The sequence below is a fragment of the Ailuropoda melanoleuca genome, chromosome 3, assembly GCF_002007445.2.
Source record: "Ailuropoda melanoleuca isolate Jingjing chromosome 3, ASM200744v2, whole genome shotgun sequence".
Lineage (NCBI taxonomy): Eukaryota > Metazoa > Chordata > Mammalia > Carnivora > Ursidae > Ailuropoda > Ailuropoda melanoleuca.
The window spans coordinates 58,734,487-58,755,853 of NC_048220.1; the positions used below are offsets into that span (position 1 = coordinate 58,734,487).

Sequence of the window (21,367 nt, forward strand, 5' to 3'; positions counted from 1 at the left end):
ACTATTGTCAAGCGGTGTTCCAACAAAGCATTTCAATAATGTTTCATGTTAATTAATAATAGGCTAATGGATGTTCTCTATTTACTTAAAATAACTTTCTGTTGAAGGTGACTTTGACTTTACAAAATGATAAACTTCTCGCTTTGTGTGCTTTTCAATTTGAAAACAAAAAGCCATAGTATTCAATCAGTATTTCTGCGGGGCCATTTTGTCCAAAATACTTTACTTGTGCCCAGGAAGGAGATAAAGCAGATTGATAAGCTAATACTAGCATATGGCCCACATAACACTGTAGTAAGATTATCTAATTTCTAACTGGAGTTACTGATTTAAAAAGAAGTGGGGTGGGATACAAGATTTTGGCTAATGAACAATTCGGAGGACTTCCAAATCTATCACTATAGACGGAATTACCTTTATGATTCCCATTCTTAAAATGCAGATCATATCACAAAGGGGAGTGGGAAGCACTGAAGTACAGCCATAGTTGGTTAGGCTGAGTCCAGGTTCAGCATGCCTGGGAACAAATGGAATGAAGAATTAAGAGCTGCCTGGCCTTTGACCTCACTGAGGACCTGCAGGCTTTTACAACTTAAGTGTACACGATCTTTTTTTCCTAAGCAGGAGCTTCTAAAACAGTGAGAGGGAGATCCAATGGTGAGGCAGAGGAATTTACCTTTATCACTGATATAAGTCACAGTCTATCTCCAAGTGCCAGGCCTACAGGCTTGTAATTACAGCTGTCCTTAATGGAATAAAGAACCCCAATAAATTACAGCAATGACTTGCTGCATGACTTGAGTAACTACCTCTCAGTTTGTTCTCTCCGAAAATGTGCAACATTAAAATGTGTGATCATCTTCAAGTATTCTGGAGGATGAAATAAAGTGTGAATATAATGTATATTCTAAAGTAATAAATAAAAATGATAAATCTGCCTGCTTGTTAACCACTCCTTATACACAGATATAATGCCATACATGGCTAAAAATAGCACTGAATAGTTCACAGACATTCTTTGTGTTGGAAAGTATATGGGAAATACTCTCCAATTTCTGACATTGGTTGCTGATTTATTATATTAATGCTTCTCAGTGATATACCATATTATACTAAAAAAAAAAACAAAAACAAAAACAAAAAAAACCTTTAAGATAGGATAACCTAACACTGAATTTGAGATTCTTCATTATGTCATTTGCATAGTTGCCTAAAATACATAATAAGACTGATTCTATGGATAAATAATGGAATATGAAAAATGATTGCACAGTGAGGATCTTGTCAACTTTTATGGCTAATACACCTTCTACTCTTTATCAATGTAGGGCGCCTGGGTGGCTCAGTCAGTTGGGCATTTGCCTTCAGCTTGAGTAGTGAGCCCCGGGTCCTAGGACTGTCCCCAATATCGGGCTCCCCACTCAGTGGGGAGCCTGCTTCTCCTTCTCCCTCTGCCCCCCAATTGTGCTTGCTCTCTTCTCTCTCAGATAAACAAAAATCTTAAAAAAAACAAACAGGGGTGCCTGGGTGGCGCAGTCGTTAAGCATCTGCCTTCGGCTCAGGGCGTGATCCCGGCATTCTGGGATCGAACCCCACATCAGCCTCCAACGCTGGGAGCCTGCTTCTTCCTCTCCCACTCCCCCTGCTGTGTTCCCTCCGTGCTGGCTGTCTCTGTTAAATAAATAAATAAAATCTTTAAAAAAACAAACAAACAAAACAAACAAACAAAAAACAACTTCATCAATGCAGCCCTACTAATTATATGAAAATGTGCATGTACTTAAAATATTTTTAGAAGCACCTAGGTGGCTCAGTCGGTTAAGTCCAACTCTTGATTTTGGCTCAAGTCATGATCTCAGGGTCATGGGATCGAGCCCCCATCAGGCTCTGCACTCAGTGCAGAGTCTCCTTGTCCTTCCTCCTCTTCACCCCCCCACCCCACTCACTCTTTCTCTCTCTAAAAAATAAAATCTTTAAAGAAAATTTTAATGCATAAAAACATTATAAATTCTATGAGCCCTTTTTATTACCTCTTCCAGATCCAATCTTTCTGATAGAAATTTATTTTATCAGTTTCTCTAAAATCTACTCTTGGATTTTTTTTTTCATAGCTTGTATTACTCCTATTTCTATTATATTTAAAAATGTTTTCTTTGCTATTTAGAATAGATAACACATGCAAGTTAAGATTCAAAGGATACACATCAGTATCAGTGAAACGTAGGCCTCTTATCACTCTGTCCCCCAGCTACTGGGTTCTCTTCTCTAGAAGCAATCACTGTTACCTTCATGTTTATCTTTACACACTTATTTAATACACATGCCAGCAGACACATATTTTTTTTTATGCAATGGCATCAATATTTATGTACACTATTCTGCACCTGCATTTTTTTTATCCTCTTATTTTATCCATAACAGAGGCTGGCAAACTGCATCTCACAAGTAAAATCTATTCCATCTCTTGGTGAAAGAGAGTCACTTACTTGTTCACTGCTGTACTACTTATTTTTGCCTCCATGCTTCAACAGAGGAGTTGAATTTTGTTACTACAAGGACCTGATAATCCCAAAAGACTAAAATATTATCTGGCTCTTTACAGAAGAAAATTTTGTACAGCTGCTCGAAGGACTTTCACTACCCATACATAGAGAGGTACTTAATACATTTTAACAAATTTGTAATAGCCCACAAGGGAAAGAGGGCATGGAAATCTTGAAGCTAACTTCACTTCCAAACTCCCTTTCCCTCTGTTTTATTTGATTGTATTTTTCAGAGTTTACCTTTATAATTTTAAATATACTTGTAGCTCATGACTTCAGTTAACAGCATATAACATTGGACATTAAGGAGTTAAATGTATAAATAATATCAGCTGTTTAAACTTTATGGTTAGTTCTATCTTTCCTCCCCAGTCTCTTAGTTTTCTACTTACAAGGCTGATAGTCTGCATTTATAGCACTCACGTTCTTTGGAATCATAATGCCCCATTTGCTATAGTCTTAGTCTTACAGTAAATGAGAATTAGTGCTCATCTGTCACTGATTGCTAAGTCTGTCTTTCTCTGGAAATCCAAGACAAACAGAATTCTATTCTTGGTTACTTTGAATATTTATTTTTAAAAAGCCAAATGCTTTTCTCTATCAGTTGAAAGGATTTTTCCCCTTTATTCTAGAAACCATATTTTCATATGTTGTACCACTCCTGCAATTCTTGGGGTAAATCCCACTTAGTCATTTTAATATGCTATTGGATTCAGGTTTCTATTATTTTGTTGAATATTTTTTTCATGTAGTCCTAAGAAATGATGGTCTGCAGTTTTCTTGTGAGATCTTTGTCTTGGTTTTAGTATCAGATTAATACTGGTTTCACAGAATGAGTTAAGAAGGGTTTCCTATTTTTTGTAAGAATTTGAAGATTGTGATAATTATTTTTAAACATTTGGTAGAATTTGCAAAAGCAGCAGCAATCTGGTCCAGCATTTTCCTTTGTTGTAAGTTTTTTATTACTGATTTAAACTCTTTACCTGCCATGGGTGCATTCAGATTTTTCTTTTTTTCTTTCCTTTTTCTTTTTTTTCTTAAGTAGGCTCCACACCCAGCATGGAGCCCAACATGGGGATTGAACTGAGATCAAGACGTGAGCGGAGATGAAAAATCGGACACTTAACCAACTGGGCCATGCAGGTGCCCTGCCTTCAGATTTTCTACTTCTTCAGCCAAATTTTATAGTTTCAATGTTCCTAGGAATTCGCTCATTTTATCTAGATTATCCAATTTATTGTTGCACAATTGCTCATAGTATTCTCTCATAATCTTTCCATTTCTATGTCAATTACAATGTGCTCACATTCTTTCTTGGTTTTAGCAATTTTTCCCCTCTCCCTTCTGGTAAAGATTTGTCATTTTATTGGTATGTCCAAGGAACCGACTTTTGGTTACAATGATTTTGTTTTTCTATTTGCTAATTGATTTATCTCCACTTAAATATTTGTTATTTTCTTCTGTTAGTTTTAGGTTTAGTTTTTTTTTCCCCCAGCTCCTTAAGGATTAAGTTAGGTTGTTGATTTGAGATTTCTTTAATGTAGGAATTTATAGCAAGAAATTTCTGAGTACTGCTTTTACAACAGCCCATTGGCTAAGAACATGTTTAATGTTCATATTTTGGTGACTTTCCAGACTTCCTTTTTAATTTCACTCCTTTATAATTATAAAAATATTTTATATGATTTCATTGAAAACAATTATTAAGACTTCTGTGTCCTAAAATGCATTCTATTCTGGAGAATATTCCATATGCCTTCTCTTGTTTCCCTTTTGTCTGTGTTGTTACATCCATCATTGAAAGAGGAGTGTTGGAATCCCCAGCTGTTGGTGAACTGCCTATTTCTCCCTTCAATTCTGTCACTTTTTGCATCATATCTATGCCCCTAGCAACAGAGGTGCCTTTAAATTGGAGAGTTTAATCCATTTGCTTTTAAGGAGTTACTGGTAGGGAAGGAGTCACCTCAGCGGTTTGCTCTAGTTCCTGTTTCTCAATTCCTCCTTACTACCTCCATCTGTGTTAGATACAAATTTTCTAGTTTATTTTGATTTGTTTCTCATTTGTTTTACTAGTTTTTTCTTAGTGGGTGACCTGGACAGCGCAATAATCACCTTAATTCGTAACAATCTAGTTCAGATTAATACTAACTTACATTTAAAAGGATATAAAAACTGCTCCTATATTCCTCCACCACTTCCTTATATTGTTATTATCACAAGTTACATCTTTATACAGGGTACGCCCATCAACACAAAGTTATACTTATTGTTTGATGCATTTATCCTTTAAATCATATAAGGGAAAAAAAGAGTAGCAAACGAAAAATACATTGAATCTGATATTTACATTAATCTTTGCAGATACCTTTTATAAAATTCTTTACATCTTGACATGACTTAATGTTAGTATGCAATACCCTATTAACTATAGTCATCATACAATACATTATATACCCAGGACTTACTTTATAGCTAGAAGTTTGTATGTTTTGACCACCTTCATCATTTCTCACCCATTTTTGGGGGGGCCCCATTTCCTAACCCAATCTTCCATCGACAGATCAGTGCTCCTCCAGTACGAGGAAACTGGAAATTTTCCTCAACTTGGTCACTGATCTAACTGAGCTGTTTCTGGTCAGGAAACTTTTTTTTTTTTTTTTTTTTTCCTTCATGGCCAGTCACCTCACAGAAGTCTAGCCCTGAGCAGCAGTTTTCTTCAGTCTTCTTTCCTGAATCCTAGAGTCCTATCTTACTCTTCGTTTCAAGCATCAGCTTGACATAAAACCCCTGCACAGAATAATTTTTATACATTGAAAAAAATTCATGCTTGGTCTCTCTACCTGCTTGACATAAAACCCCTGCACAGAATAATTTTTATACATTGAAAAAAATTCATGCTTGGTCTCTCTACCTGCTTCAAAACAACCTAGAGGCTGACAGGTCTAACTCACAACTCACCACTTTGCATTTATATTCTATTTCTGGTTCACAGAGGAGAGGACTAGTTCATAAACCTGGCTATGCCACCACTCTCTTGAAGACAATTTATTAATTTTCTCTGAGAACACAAGGAGTGTCTAAATACAAGATCTTGCAAAAAAAAATCAAGATTAGACTTTTATAATAAAAAGTATTCATAATACTTATAAGCAGAATTATAGAAGTTATGATAGGTTTTACATTTTTATGTAAAAGAATACCCATACCAAGGAGGTCACATATGCTGACTGTACAAATCTCCCATCTCCCTTATCATTGTCATTTGTAAATGATGCTCTCAACTAGATAAATGAGGACCCACGATTTTGATACTTTATCTTCTGTTTTAAGTGGCAGTTCGTTCTGAGTCTTATGAAGTTTCTATTCTCCCCCCCCCGCCCCTTAGGAGATCATGGCTGGTGGTCCTGTTGCTACTAGTATCCAGGGCTCCAAACACTGAGGTTGGAACAAGCTGAAATTCCATGATTAACAGTGTGCTCCTCACCAGCAGAATAACTGATACCTTCTACTTATAATGTATCTTGATGTTTGATATTCACAGAAATTTTAGAGATCATGTAGTTTATAGAATCCTGTCACTGGGTGAGATGCGATGCTCTTGGACCTATTTGGGAGCAATGCTGAGACACATATAATCAACCTCTTCCGACACTAGCCTCGCTAGCTTAGACCAAGTTCAGGAAGCTGCTAAGTCCTGCTTCTGTGTGGACCCTTGCATTACTGACCCCCCTCCTCCACCCCCGGTTCATTAGACATGTTCGCTAAGCACATCCAACTCTTAGTCTGGTACTTACAGGTTGGGTACATGGTCTCATAGATTCAATACAGGTTGTTTGAAGAAAATTTCCTATCGTTGAACAGGGACAAAAATGGCTCAGTCTCAAAGGTACCTTTTGATATTTCACGCTAAAATTAAAAATATAGTTGGGTTTCTACAAAGTAATTACTGAACGAATGTTTATCCTGAATTTGATTTGGTAGACTTTAAGTTATTGAAACGCAGATCAGATTTAAAGAAGCACAGATAACAATTTGAAAATGTGTAACACCTGTTTACACACTTAAGGAGTATAAATGCTAAGCAGTAGTAATTCCCTTTTCTATAAAATTATAATGATATTCATTTCATTTCTTTTCAAAATTTTTATCTGTTTGGAACTGAAATGCTTTATTGGGAAAGCATCATTGGAGACTATAACTGCTAAGTAGAAAGTTATTCAGAAAGCCAGTATAATGATATTCAGAAAGCCAGTATAATGATATCAGTTTTCCAATCTCTGAAACTAAATGACTTGAATGTAAAATGAGTAGTATTAGGCTTAATTGGAAGTCTCTGACATCACTCCCAGAAGAAGGTGCTTCTCCCCAGTGACAGGGGTCACAATAGCATATAAACTAGGTATTTTTACAAATGCTATGGGATAGATAATCTACTCCTGCTTTCTACATCTCCAAGAGCTCATTAAATGGCAAGCTTCACATATGCTATGCAGGATTTCTGAAATGCTGGAGAATTAAATCCCAGAGGCCCACTACTGGTCCACCCCATTTGATATTGTGGTCCTGGCTTGGAGTGGCTGATAGAAGTCAGTACCTTGGCAGATAAATGGCATTTGTTTAATTTAAATGACACTCCTCCTGCTGCCTTTTGTTCTAAAGCACTATGAGGTTAATTGAGCAAATATGAAAAATTAGCCAGGCTAAAACTGCCTCTGCTCTAAGTCAGAATTATTAATCTACTGGCCTTAATTCAGAGCTTCTCCATTTTCTATGATAGACTAAATCACGTAAACTGTAAGGGAGAAATGCTAATGATAATAACCTAATTTTAAAATTTTCATGTGACTAGGAATTTCAACACAGTCAAATTTAACAGATTTCAAATTCTAACCATGAAGATATGGCTTTTCTATCTAACCTATTTATGACATTATATGGGAAGGCAAATATGAAAGAATGTCTTATCAACGACTTTTAATTTGGAAGTTTGCTTATGACCTTCAAAACCATTTCACACTAAATATAATCTTAGATTTCATGAATACACTGAATTTCCATTTTATGTAGATAATAATGTGTTGCAGACTCCATATCTTATAGCAGAGTAATTAAGGCCACATCAATTGTGCTTCTATATAGTAAGTAATTACAGAGGTGATTGGAACATTTCTGTAGAGGATTAGCTTAATTTATCAAGCAGTGGCTCTTATGGAATAAATGAGCAGAGACACCCTTCAGCTAAATTGTCAACTCTCTTCTACCTATAGGACATGGATGGGATGATTTACTACAGTGCAATGAACTCCATGCCTAATAGTTACATGCAGCTCCCAATGCGGGGACCACCAGGGTACTTTGAAAGTAGGAGCCTCCGGACAGACAGTACTATTTCCTACTGTACCTCCATACAAAACCCCGTCTTCGTCTTCTAAACTGTGGATGTCTGGGATGTCTGGGTGGCTCTGTTGGTTGGGAGTCTAACTCTTGGTTTTGGCTCAGGTCATAGTCTCAGGGTCATGGGATCGAGCCCCACATCAGGCTCCATGCTCAGCATGCTTAGTCCACTTGAGCTTCTCTTCCTCTCCTTCCTCTGCTCCCCTCTCCATCCTGCAGCTCATACACACACACTTTCTCTTGCTCTCAAATAAAATCTTTTTTTTTTTTAAGATTTATTTGAGAGAGAGAGAGAGAGCATGTCAGAGCATGAGCAGGGGGAGGGAGTGGGACAAGCAGACTCTGAGCTGAGCAGGGAGCCTGATGTAGGGCTCAATCACAGGACCCTGAGATCATGACCTGAGCCAAAACCAAGTGTCCAATGCTTAACCAACAGAGCCACCCAGGCAGCCCTAAAATACAATCTTAAAAAAACAAAACAAACCAAGAAAGCACTGATCGTGTCCAGTTTTCATTTATGGTTAAAGCGTATCTTATTCATAAATCAGGTACTAAATTTGGACATTTTTCATAGTCAAAATTATAGTCTATCTTACAGATTTTACAGACTTCAATCTTTGAATACTCAAAAGGCAAAGATTCATTTCATGTTAATATGGCCTCATTTATAGTTATGTATATATATTTTTAGTAATTTATTTTTACAGGGTTTTTTTTTTGATGTTTTTATATTTCAAAAATATATGCTGTGTACATTTTTTTTCCTTGTTAAACAGAGATAATGACTTTCTGGAAGAATTCAGGCACTTAATTCATTTGTAACTACAACACAGGTATCTACTTACCTCACTTATTTTAGGTCCCTAGTACAACACAAAGTTCAATTTTCGCCATGGAATTTAGTTGTGAACATGACCAGGGATAGGTACCCTAATCAAGCCATACAGAACTTGTGGCTGCTGGCATAAGCTAAAGTGCATAGTCACATCTGTTCATAGATGCCATGTGGTATCAGGAAGGATCCATAGGTAATATTCCTATGAGGACAAATAAGACTCTTTGAAGCTACCTTTATAAATTTAGACAGCATTTTAAATGAATGGGGGGCAAGAGGGAGTACAAGGTAAAAGGGAAGACTAATTTTCAAAATCTGGTGTTGACAGAGATTTTATCTTTATCAAAGGTAATTTCTACACGTATTGGGAGATAAGAAAACTAACATAACAAGATAAAACAAAAACAGTGTTTGCCCTAACCCAGAAATTTACTCTCTTTTTGGTAATGATTGTCAAACCTGGAGAACCAATTAACACAATAAAACACCTATTGTTAAACTCTTTAGTTCTTGTTTCCAGATTTGTAGTCCAAGTTTTGTTTTGTTCTGTTTTTAAGATTTTATTTGAGAGAGAGGGAGACAGAGATAACGACAGAGATAGCAAGAGAGAGAGAGCAGGAGTGGAGTTGGGAGGAGAGGGACAAGCAGGCTCCCTGCTGAGCCCAACCTGTGGCTCCATCCCAGAACCCTGGGATCATGATCTTAGCTGAATCCAATGCTTAACCACATGACTGAGCCGCCCAGGCTTCCCTATTGTCCAAGTTGTTTAGACAAAATCTCTATTGTGAGAAAATACTGCTGTTATCTAGTCGGGGAAAATTGTCCAACTATGGAATATTTTACCTTCTTTGTTAAAAAGGAAAGGGGAAGGTTTTCAAAAAATCAAATTCAAGCCAGTAATCCAGTTTAATATATTGCATCAACTTAGAACTTTATTAAAAACGTCAATAAGGAATTTGTTCAGCCTCTTTTCATAGACTTTAAAAACTTCTACCCTAACAGATCCAGTAAAAGGTATACCAGTGTATTAAAAGAAGAAACAAACAACTGTCATATGGGTATTTTTAAAAGATTATGCATGTTGAAGAATAAGAAATGCAATCACATATAAGGGCTATGATTATCTGTAAAAATTTATGATCAAATAGGAATTGTGATTACAGATAATTTGGCTTCTTTAAAATGCAGGATATTTACGTATGTAGAAAACAGGCTGTTAGAGGATATAATAATAGAAGATGCTGCATACGGAAAAAAAAAATCAACTAAATGTAAACATAACAGGAAATACCGGGAAGGAAGAGAGAACAACAGAATCAATGCAAGGCTCCTAAAAGGAACCTGAGTGTAGTTGAAAAAAAGGAAGGTTATTTCCAAGAAATAAAATATTCTTGGACAGAATGATTAAAACTTCACAGAAGGTCAGTGGTCCCATTATTATATTAAATGATATATTGTTTTTTCTCTGAAAGCTAGACAAGTTGATCTTAAAATTCATTTGAAAGAATAAAGATGTAAGAATAGCTTTGGAAGCACTGAAAATGATCAGTGAAAGTGGGATGGAGGGTGTTATATTAAAATATACTACTTTTTTTGTAAGAATTTTATTTATTTATTTGACACAGAGAGACAGCGAGAGAGGGAACACAAGCAGGGGGAGTGGGAGAGGGAGAAGCAGGCTCCCACTGAGCAGGGAGCCCAATGAGGGACTCAATCCCAAGACCCCAGGATCAGGTGAGCAGAAGGCAGACGCTTAAGGACTGAGCCACTCAGGCGCCGGGGTACACAGACAAATGTTAAGCTTCAAAAATAGATCAAAATGAATAAGGGAATTTGTGATAAAGGTGGAGAAAAGTTCATTTTAATAAACCATGCTGAAACAACTATATACCAGGCGGAAAAATGTAAAACTATATTGAATCATATTATCTAATAGTACAAATTATATAATTATCAGATAAATAGAAATACACTGCAAATAGTATAAATGTAAAAAAAATGAAATTTAAGATTAAAATAGAAACTATACAAGCACCAAATATCGGGTTATAGACAACGGATACAGAAAACTCTTCTAAGAACTAAGGTTCCGAAACCACAAAAAAAAAAAAAAAGGTTGACAGATTTAGCTACATAAACAAAAAATAAATGCATTCATTTAAGTAGAATAAAAACTTATAATGTAAGTTGTATATATGTATTTTGCTAATTATTTTTTAGTCCTAACACACAAAATGTTTCTAATATTGAGAAGACCAACAATCCAAAAAAAAAAAAAATGGACTTAATGTATAAATAGTTCATAGAAAAAAATCGAAGTATACCCCAGAGTAGAAAAGATGTTCAATCCAGCTCATACTTATAATACAAATACAAATTAAAACTGCACTGATGTGCCATTTCTCATCTATCAAGCCCACATCATTCCAAAGTTTGACAGCATACTAGGTTTATAAAGCTGTTACCGAGAGAAATAGAAACTCACATTGTTGGTGCAAATGCAAAATTGAACAATTACTATTGTGGTTCCAATGTCTGGCTAAATTATGTAGGAGTCCAACATTTAGAAATCTACTCAAACATAAGATGAAAAAAAAAAAAAGAAACGTCTTATGCACATGGCTATTCATTTTGTCTTATTCACAGGAACAAAGACAGAGACCTAGGTTATAGCCACACAGTAGAGTATTATCCATCCTTTAAAAGAATATGGAACAGAGACCTCTATCAATACCACTGTGTAAAAAGAGGCTGAGAAATATGAATATGCACACACATACATGTTTATACTTCTAAGAACGAAAGAATAAACCCAAACTAATAAGAAACTAACAACAACAACAAAAAAAGCATGGGGACAAGAAACAAGACTTCCTTGATTTTGGTTTCTTTTATAATTTTGACATGATAATTATTTAAATGTTTTACAAAGGTCTAAAAGAATTTTTAGAATTCCCTAAAGATTCAAGACAAATGCAAACACCTAAACTCTATAATGTTGTTTGTGGCATAATTGCCCAGGAAATCATTACTATGATAGCTTTTAAAAATACAAAGTTTTGACTGTTGAATGGGAAATACTCCTAAGGAAAAAATATGAGCAAAGAAACATTCAACGGCATCCAACGATACTGGTGACATTAGTCCTGGTATCCCTATTAGGGGTTAAAACAAGTAAGTACAAGATTAAATAAATAGTAAGAACAAAGAAATATGAAAGAAAAAAAACATGCACTATTTCGTCTTTCTTATGTGCACTATAGAGTTACCAGATATAGTCGATACGGGTAAGTTATTCATCAAAAAAAAAGCAATTAATAAATTCAGAGGAAAGAAGAGAAAAAATAGAAACACAATTCACAAGAATTACAGTGGTAGATAACACCGACAACGCCTAAGCCCAGGAACTCATTTTGACATTTCTAAGTCTAAGACAATCAAGTATCACGAATATACTTGTTATTGTATCATACCAGGAGGTACTACTACTTAGGATAGATTTTTGCTAAGACAAATTCAAGCTGAATCTTATCATGCCAGATCACTATACCCATTTACAGGGAATGCAGGGACAAAAGAGACATGTTTTGACTGCATGAAGAAGCAATGGGACAAATCCATCGTGTGGACAAGTCTGCAGGGCAAATGAGCAAGTCCTCCACAAATAAATGCTATGAAAAATAACAAGAGATGAGAATATTAAAGATTAGAAGAAATGTAAGGGACTTACCAACCGAATGTGGTATGTGGACCTGATGTAGACTTTCATTTGATTAAACCCTAATAATTTTGAGATAATCAGAAATACCTGGACAAAGACTAAGGATGTGATTGTGTATTGTGATTTTAAAAAATACAAACAAAAAAAAACTTATTAAGAGATACTATGAGGTATTTATGGGAGAAATTGTTATGTCCAGATTTGCTTTAAAATACTGAAGCAAAAAAATGGGGGAAAGACTAGCAAACAACGAGATGCTAAAACTAGGTGCTCAGTATATTATCAGTTTATCATACTACTCACTTTATTTTTTATAATCGCACATTTTCATTTTATTATGGAAATGTTCAAATCTACACAACAAAAGAAGTGCTGCTGAGTCATAGGCCATCATTTTAGGGCAGTGAGGAATTGAGTGACTACTTGGAAACAATGGAGCCTACACAGTAGCACGATAAGCCCATGAGAAAGCACTTTTATTTCCTCCTAGCTGCTGAAGAAGTTAATTAGAAACACGCTAAAGGAAGATCATTCTGAGAAGAAAGCCCTGGGAGAAGGGGAGGGGTTGACCGCTGATCACAGACAGGCTACTCTGGGAAAGAGAAACAATGTGGATAATGTACAGTTCCCATCAAGTCTAATGAAGGCAAAGGGTACAAGTATGTGAAAACAAGTATGGACAGCAGTATCTTAGCGCACGGAGTAGTCCTGCTTTTATTTTTGGGTGTGCTTCACAGCATTTTCACATGTTTTCTAGATTATTAAGATGAATCACCTGCACACCTACATAAATCATTGGATATTACGAGATATACTTTATATCTATATACACATACATATAATTATCCATACGGAGAATTATAGGATAGTGTAAACATATTTTAGCACATTTCACATATTCCAGGGAAACTTAAGTTATATATGAAGTTGAAGCTTGATTTGTACTTTTTCAAGTTAATCTTGACTTTTTAAGTTTTAGGTGCTAACATTAAGGTATTTTAAAACCGGTCTTTCTTCCAAAAATTAGCAGAACACATTCACATACAGATCACATACTGTTAAAAACAGGACAACAGGCCCGAAACAGAGCTGATTATGCTAAGTTCCATGTCACAAAACCAAGGTTTACCTAATTACAGTTTTGGCTCTCCCAGGTATGGAATTTTAAACCAGGCAGTCAGAAACTGCCCGATCAGCACTAGTTGGGTAACCTGCTTGATGGACCCTTGCCATTTCCTAAATCCATGTAACTCTGCAATAAGCAACCCACTTTTTTTTGCCTAGTATAACTTTCTTGTTTTCCCTTCTCTTTGGTCTATAAAAGTCATTTTGTACAGCTCCTCAGAGCTCCTTTCTAGCTGCTAGGTTGAATGTTGCCCAATTCAAATCAATTTTTGCTCAAATACATTAAAATTTTTACTATGCCTCAGTTTATCTTTTAACAGTGCTATATGATAGATCAGCTACTTTGAACTTTATTGATGATGCTTATAGGAACATTGCCGAATAGGTACCATTTTCTCTAAGAAACTTGAAGCTTAGAGATATTAAATAATATTTTCTATAGTAGGTATAAGTTTTCCCCAGAATTGTTTCAGTATTTGCAGCAGCCCCTGGCTGAGAGCTTATGCTAAGGATACAATAGGAAAACATGTTTGCGGCCTTGCGGGCTTTAGCGTAAACGTCAGAGCAGAGAGTCGGGAACACCCAGCTCGCTCAGGGTGGAACCTGCCCTCAGATAACGAGCGCCAGGAACCCCTGGTCCAGTAAAGGGCAGAACACTGCTCCACCAAAACTTGATTGCTCTTGACAATAGCGGCGGGGTCCATAGAAACACATTTAAGAATAGGCCTCATTTGCTGAACATTACATCATCTAATCCTGTGACCTTCCCCGCGTTGTATTATTATTCACTAGGATGTAATTCGGATCAACCCCGTGACAGTCTTTGATTGTTTATTGCCAATAAATAGGCGAGGTTACAGCTGTTCAGGGCGATCGCACTCCTAGTGGTGGCGCCCTTGCGGTCATTCTGTGCACCCACGCTCTCTTTCCCAAGCTAACCTGTCTGTGCCTCATCCTTCTCCCACATCATGCTGCGGCTCTGCCGGCGGTGTCACGGCAATTATTTGTTCTAGTTTTTGTAACACAACGTTATAGAAAATTCTCACATATTTTGTTTACAAAACATTTTTCAATTGATAATGCATTTCCAAATTATTTCAATGTCTCAAGTTACACACCATTTCTAAATGGATTATGTGTAGAGGATATGGCATGAATATTTGTTCTAGAATTTGGACCAAGACCCACTCATACTCCATCTGCAGTTTTTATGTCCCATTTTTAAAACTCATTTCCCTTTCATCTTATTTATTCCTCACATGGCATCTATAGCCTTTTGTTTCCCTGCACACTCACTAGGCATTCATGCTTAGTATATAGGTAAGTTAGTACCCTTAAACAGTAACTCTCAGACTATAGTCCTGGCCAATTTAGATTTCTGCAGGGGCCCTTTAAGGGCTTTCAAATGAAGAGCAGAAATAATCATGCTGGTCTCCAGTCCTAACTCCCCTCACTCTTATGTCCACCTTTGCCATGGTGCTCTCACCAATATTTTATATATTTACTGTAAGATTTAATTTTAATGAGGATTCTGAGGCTAAAATCACTTCCAGTAAAATTTTAATGTGGATAACTCCAATGCTATCGCACTGACATCCAGAAAGTACGAACATTCGACATCCAGAAAGCATGAAGATTTATTCTACAGCTATTGTTTGTGAAGTATTTGGGAGAAAAAGACAGCTTAGATGCAGGCCATTCTCCAGGTTCATCAAATTTTCACCTTATGAACAAACGTTAGAACATAACCTCCACTATGTAAGACAATGCAAGTGGTATTCCACCAGATCAATCTCTAGAGGTGGCTGAAGTTGTTCAGGGTTTACTTTGGAAGCAGAGTTTCATCACAGATTTCATAGCATGGATGTTAGAAGGGAAATTCTTTGGGATGTGTCTGAATGAAATGTACATTTAAGAAAATACCCAACAACAATATAATTCACTTTTGCTAGCAGTAGTGGGCTTTAAATGGGAGTGAAAGTCAACAAGTCTTCCATTCTCTCCCTAGCTGGTCCCTTCACCTTTTCCTTTTTAATGTGGACTCCCTTCCTTTGGTGAAAAATGGAGAGAGTAAAGCAGGTAACAATCCAAGAGAAGAAACTCTTGACAAGAAGCAATAGATGGTTTTACTCGTTCCAAACCTTTATTCTTTTTTTTTTTATTAAACGATTTTTATTTATTTATTTGACAGAGATAGAGACAGCCAGCGAGAGAGGGAACACAAGCAGGGGGAGTGGGAGAGGAAGAAGCAGGCTCACAGAGGAGGAGCCTGATGTGGGGCTCGATCCCACAACGCCGGGATCACGCCCTGAGCCGAAGGCAGACGCTTAACGTCTGTGCCCCCCAGGCGCCCCCCAAACCTTTATTCTGTACCAGTTATCAGAGTAGTTCTCTAGAGATGGCTTGCCATGTGGTTGGAGAATTTAAGACCCCCTGACAATATAACAAAGGGTAAAGCTTCCAGTTCCATTGCGCACAGATTTGAGAATGTGTGAATATTGCCCAGCACAGACTGAAATCAAATTTCCACATTTGCATTTTAGAGTAGGTAATACCTTCCGTAACACTTTAAAACTGTATTAATGTGCATTGAAGCTGCCTAAATACCTATTCAATATTTCAAATTTAAGACTTAGACAGTAATTACGGCTTCCTGAACATAATATAAAAAATTCCACAGCAAATTTAATAGACACTTCAGTTTCCAAAGTGACACCATCATTTTTGTGTGTGCCCTACCTGGCAATACCTTCCAAGTGCATCCCCAAAACAGATGTAAATGGTGAACTGAACAAAATATACTATTAAGGGAGGGAATCTTGACAGTTTAATACTGTATGTTACAAAATGCTTAAGGAACAATTTTATTCTATTGGAGCGAATACCTTCTTCATATGATTTACAATGTCACAATCAGTAGTCCTTTTTCTTCTCAGTCAGAAGATAAAATACAATACAACCAACAAACAAACGAAGCAATTGTGTCAAGGGCAGCCCTTCCTTTTAGCTCTATAGCAAAGAAAGGCAAAGGACCACATCAAATGAGGGAGTATACATCATTTATTGGCCCAATATGCAGTTTTTGTAGATATGCAGATTAGTTTTTCTAAACTGGTGTTTGCCATTAGATGTATGGGGCGTAAAAATCTACAGGATTTTCCACTTGCAGAGGGTGGCTGATTAGTGCAGACAATGACTCAGCAAGAATGTGTCTTATAATTACGTACACTTGCGTACACTTGCGCTAAAGAGCTATGTTAATTAGGAACCTACCTCAATTAGCAAAGATCGGAACAATGGGAAAAGAAGGTGTTCACAGTAAGATGTCTTTCAAAAAAAAGCAAGCAGCTGGAGAATTTAACACCAACAGGTGAGTTAAGAGAAAAGTCTGAGGCAATAGGACAGGTCAAGAGCTTTTTCTCTGCATACACACATGCTCTTGGGTAAAGAAAAAACAAAAAAGCTTAGTATAAAAAAATATGTTGAAAGACCAGAACTCATACACTGTCATCACAAAACCAATCTAATTTTCCCTACGCCTGTTATTGAAATCTACTCTGTGAGGTTTTATCCTGCTCCAGAATAAAATCCCTACCTATCCCCAAAGCTTATTTGCTCACACACAAGAAATCCACAGGTTATTTTAGCTAAAAACAAGTTTCAGTTCTGTATTTGGTATTCCCAGTCCTGTGCAGTCATCAAAATTTTGAAGTCATTCAAAGATAATTTCTCTTCTAAGTCTGGTGCAGTCTGGAAATGGGAAAGTGAGGAAGGAGACCTGCTCAGCTTTTCCTGTTTCCAGTCTTAAAGGATAAGGAAGGATCACCGTTGCACTCACACTGGCTGGAGTAGCTGCACTGATCAGTGGGACTGAAATAAACTTAGAAGCTGATTTTGTTTTTGTTTTGTTTTTTGTAGAACACTCTATCACTAGGGAGCAATTCTCATTAGGCCAAAGATAAAAGATCAGAAACTTCCACCCCTCCTCCATGAGGGCAAGAGGTTGAAATGCTCTTCTCTAAAACAACTCTTATAACCCCAGGCATTTGGAATCCAGTGCACAAAGGATTTTAGACCTCCTCTTTTCATGTCCTGAATAGATGATCTACCACCTCCATTTGGGCTGTGGGAGTATTTGTCATGCACTGTTATTCCCTTGCAGCTATATATGTATATGAAGAGGACACAGGATTTATCAAACAGATGTATACACACAAAGGATTTATTGTTTTTAAATTCTAACAATTCTCTTTAGTCTGTGAACTGGGTTCTTGTCCTCCGCTCACCTTACTGTAGTGCTTTTTTTCTTCGAACCATGAAGATTAACAAATTTAAGTCCGGTTTGCACTACCCAGGAGTACACTGCAGTCTGAAATGCCAATTACCAAAATACTCGTCAGCCTATGGTCTGATACTGCTTAAAGGTTGTTCTTAAAATATACAGACTTTCTCTGACTACACAATGCCATCACTTATATTTGTTTCACTTTATTTTATTCTATTTTCCACTGCAATACTGCAGTGATGAATTCAAGTTCCTTCTGTGCTCTGCAAAATGCCTGCAGCAAACTGCCTAGAGGGGAATCATATAAAAATCCTTCAACACCTGGGGTCAGAGAGGCTTTTGAGACTTTCCTTAACTTAGTCGGCAGAAAAACAACTTTTTCAAGTGGATTATTACCTGAAGATTCTCCCACTATTGTGTAGAGCTGATTTCTTATTTTCTTCTACCAGACATCACCCTTTTGAAAACACTGAGACTAACATTTCTCCTCTCTGTGTTGCTTGGGTTTTATTGCTCTATCACTAGTGATTGCCTAGGATTTTCATTTAGGGATGTGCAGACTGTGTATCTTGTTTTGAAATTCTCCAACATATAGAGAAATGTTGACGAGGAAAAAATACCCAGTTATCCATCCATGTTACTATTTATGAAAAAACGAAAATTCTCTATCCTTCATTCCTCACCTCACTCTAATTTCTTTCGTTTTTACCAGTTCCAGAAACTGCTCTCACCAGAGCAGTTCCATGCCCAGTGATGCTTTCAGCTCTTTGAACTTTCCTCAAAATCATGCATTTGACTTGCATGACATATTCTAACCCCCCTTTTTTTAATGTGACGATGGTCATTTGTCACATGAATTGAATCTTCGTCCTCTACTCACCTTGCAATATTGCTTTTGATCTTAGATCCATGAAGAGCAACAGATGAAATTCCTGTTTACTTAGAAGCCACAGCCATGGGGTTACCAATCACATTTACAGCAACTTTGTATTCCTATTGTGGAGTGGCATGTTAGCATCCCAACTATTTTAATAAACCTTCTTGACTATAAATATTAACAAGCTAAAAGCTACATTTATCAGATTCCTTTGTGATATAGCTTAAACCTACAAAGAATGGATGCATTTCTAGAAACACAAGCTACTACAACTGAATCATGGAAAAAATGGAAAATCTGGGAAAAAAAAATTGAATCAGTAACCAAAAATCTCCCAACAAACATAAGTCCAAGACCAGACAGCTTCACTGGCTAATTCTCCTAGTGAAAGATAAATGGATACCAATCCTTTCCAAACTCTTCCAAAAAAAACCCCAAAAAACGAAAATCAGAGGAAAACACACCCAGACTCATTTTACACAACCAGCATTACCCTGATACCAAAAACCAGACGAGGACACTGTAAGAAAATTGTAGGCCAATATCCTTGATGAGCACAGATGCAAAAATCTTCCATAAAGTATTAGCAAACCAAATTCAACAAACTTGGTAGGTTAAACCAACACTAATTTGCACACACATTTCATAGCAACATCATTCACAAAAACCACAAGTAGAAGCAACCCAAGTATTCACTAATGAATGTATAAACAAAATATGGTATATGCATACGATTAGCCAAAAAAAAAGAAAAATTCTGACAGGGATAAACCTTGAACATAATATTCTAAATGAAATAAGCTAGTCACAAAAATTTTACAAATAATATAGGATTCCACTTACCTGAGTTATCTAAGGAGTCAAATTCACAGACAGCATAGCATAACTTGTTGGGGTTGGTGGGAGAGAGAAAACGCGGAGTTGTTGTCTAATGGGTATGAAGGTTCAGTTTGCAAGATGGAAAGAATTCTGGAGATTGGTTGCAAAACATTATGCTATGAATATGCTTAATACTAATAATCAGTACCCTTAAAAATAGTTCCGATGGTTAAGTTTTACGTTAGGTCTATTTTACCACAATCAAATCTTTAAAAAATCAAAGCTTTTTCAAATATACACAAACCCCCACGGTTTTTTTGTTTGTTTTTGTGGGGTTGTTTTTTTGTTTTTTGTTTTTTTACCTTAGAATTCCGTAGGTTGGAAATCCAACACGGGTCTCATTGGGCAAAATCAAGGTGTCAGCAGGTCTGTCTTCTGAAGGTTCCAGCGGAAAAACCGTTCCCTGTAAAAATAGCTTCTTGAAGCTGCCACATTCTTCGGCTTAAGTTTCTTCCATGTTTAGAGCCAGCAACAGGTGATTGAATACTCTTAAATTCAATCTCTGGTTGACTGCAGCTGAAAATGCATCTCCCCTTTTAAGGACCTATGGTGGTTAAACTGGCGTTGGTTCACAAACTCAGGAGTTCCTGGAGTGAAATCCCAAACTGGTTCCCGTAACAGAGAGCGAGGAGAGATGGAAGAAAGCAGCAGACCGCTGCAAACTGGTAGCTGCAGTTTTAACAAACAAGGAAACTTACATCTGCAGTTTGTCTTAGGCAGCCGAAAGACAAGTAAATCTTCACACCCATTTGCCAGAATCTTAGAAGTTTATATAGGGGTTTTACCTGAGCTCAGCATACTAATGTCCACATAGTTACAGTAACACCTTACTCTTTCAAGGCTAAATTCTTGAAACAGCTCCTAGCGTGGGCACTGCGGGCGGAACGTAAATTCCCAGGACAGGGGAGAGGGCAAGGAGCCTCTGATTGCCCAAGCCCAGCCCCCGGGGTCAACCAGGGGTCATGTCCTCTTGATGACCTTCTCCAACAACTGAGCCCACCTGGATGAGGAAGAGAATCTGCTGATCTGGATCTTAATCACAATCAGCAAAACCCTTTTGTCAGGATAGGTAATGTATTCACAGGTGCCAAGGATTAGGGTGTGGCCATATAGGGAGATCAGCCTTTTGACAAACAGAGTGAGTGGGGAGACACGCTGGGTAATAAGCATTTGTTTTGCTGTCACAAGTACTGATTATACTAGCATGGTTTTGTAGTCGGTAATCATAAGGGCAGCTCTTGAACCCTGGCGTAGAAAGGGATGTTTTATTATTAGCTTTGATAAAAGTGGGTTCCTGATTGAGTAGTTTCCTGATTATGGCTGAGCCACTTGTCCCTAGAAGTTCGACACAAAGTCTGCTCCTTTAGGCAACTGATCACTTAGGCATAAATCTAAAATACTGTGGAATAAATCCCTTTCTACAAAAATCAGCAAGATTGGATTATATTGTCTGTAGCTGAACTGGGGTAGTTTAACCCCCACATCTGTATTACAAGGCAGAGAGCTTCCTGACATTGAATGCCCACTTATCTGATGTGTATCTACTTTTAGGAAATCTTTAAGGATTTTGAAAGGCAGCATACGAAACCCGAAGTCATGATATTACCCTCACATTTGGACCTCTTTCTTGGTCCCTGTATCATTAAAGCCTGATCTGAGTTCTCAGTCTAAACCTTGGGAATCATCCAAGAATAAACTACTTTTTTTT

General features: G+C 37.0%; 1 pseudogene; it reads left to right on the forward strand.

Moving 5' to 3' along the window:
* Nucleotides 1–16,914: 16,914 nt before the first annotated feature.
* The window catches only part of LOC109490152, a 122,548-nt pseudogene continuing 118,095 nt past the window's right edge, over nt 16,915–21,367 (forward strand).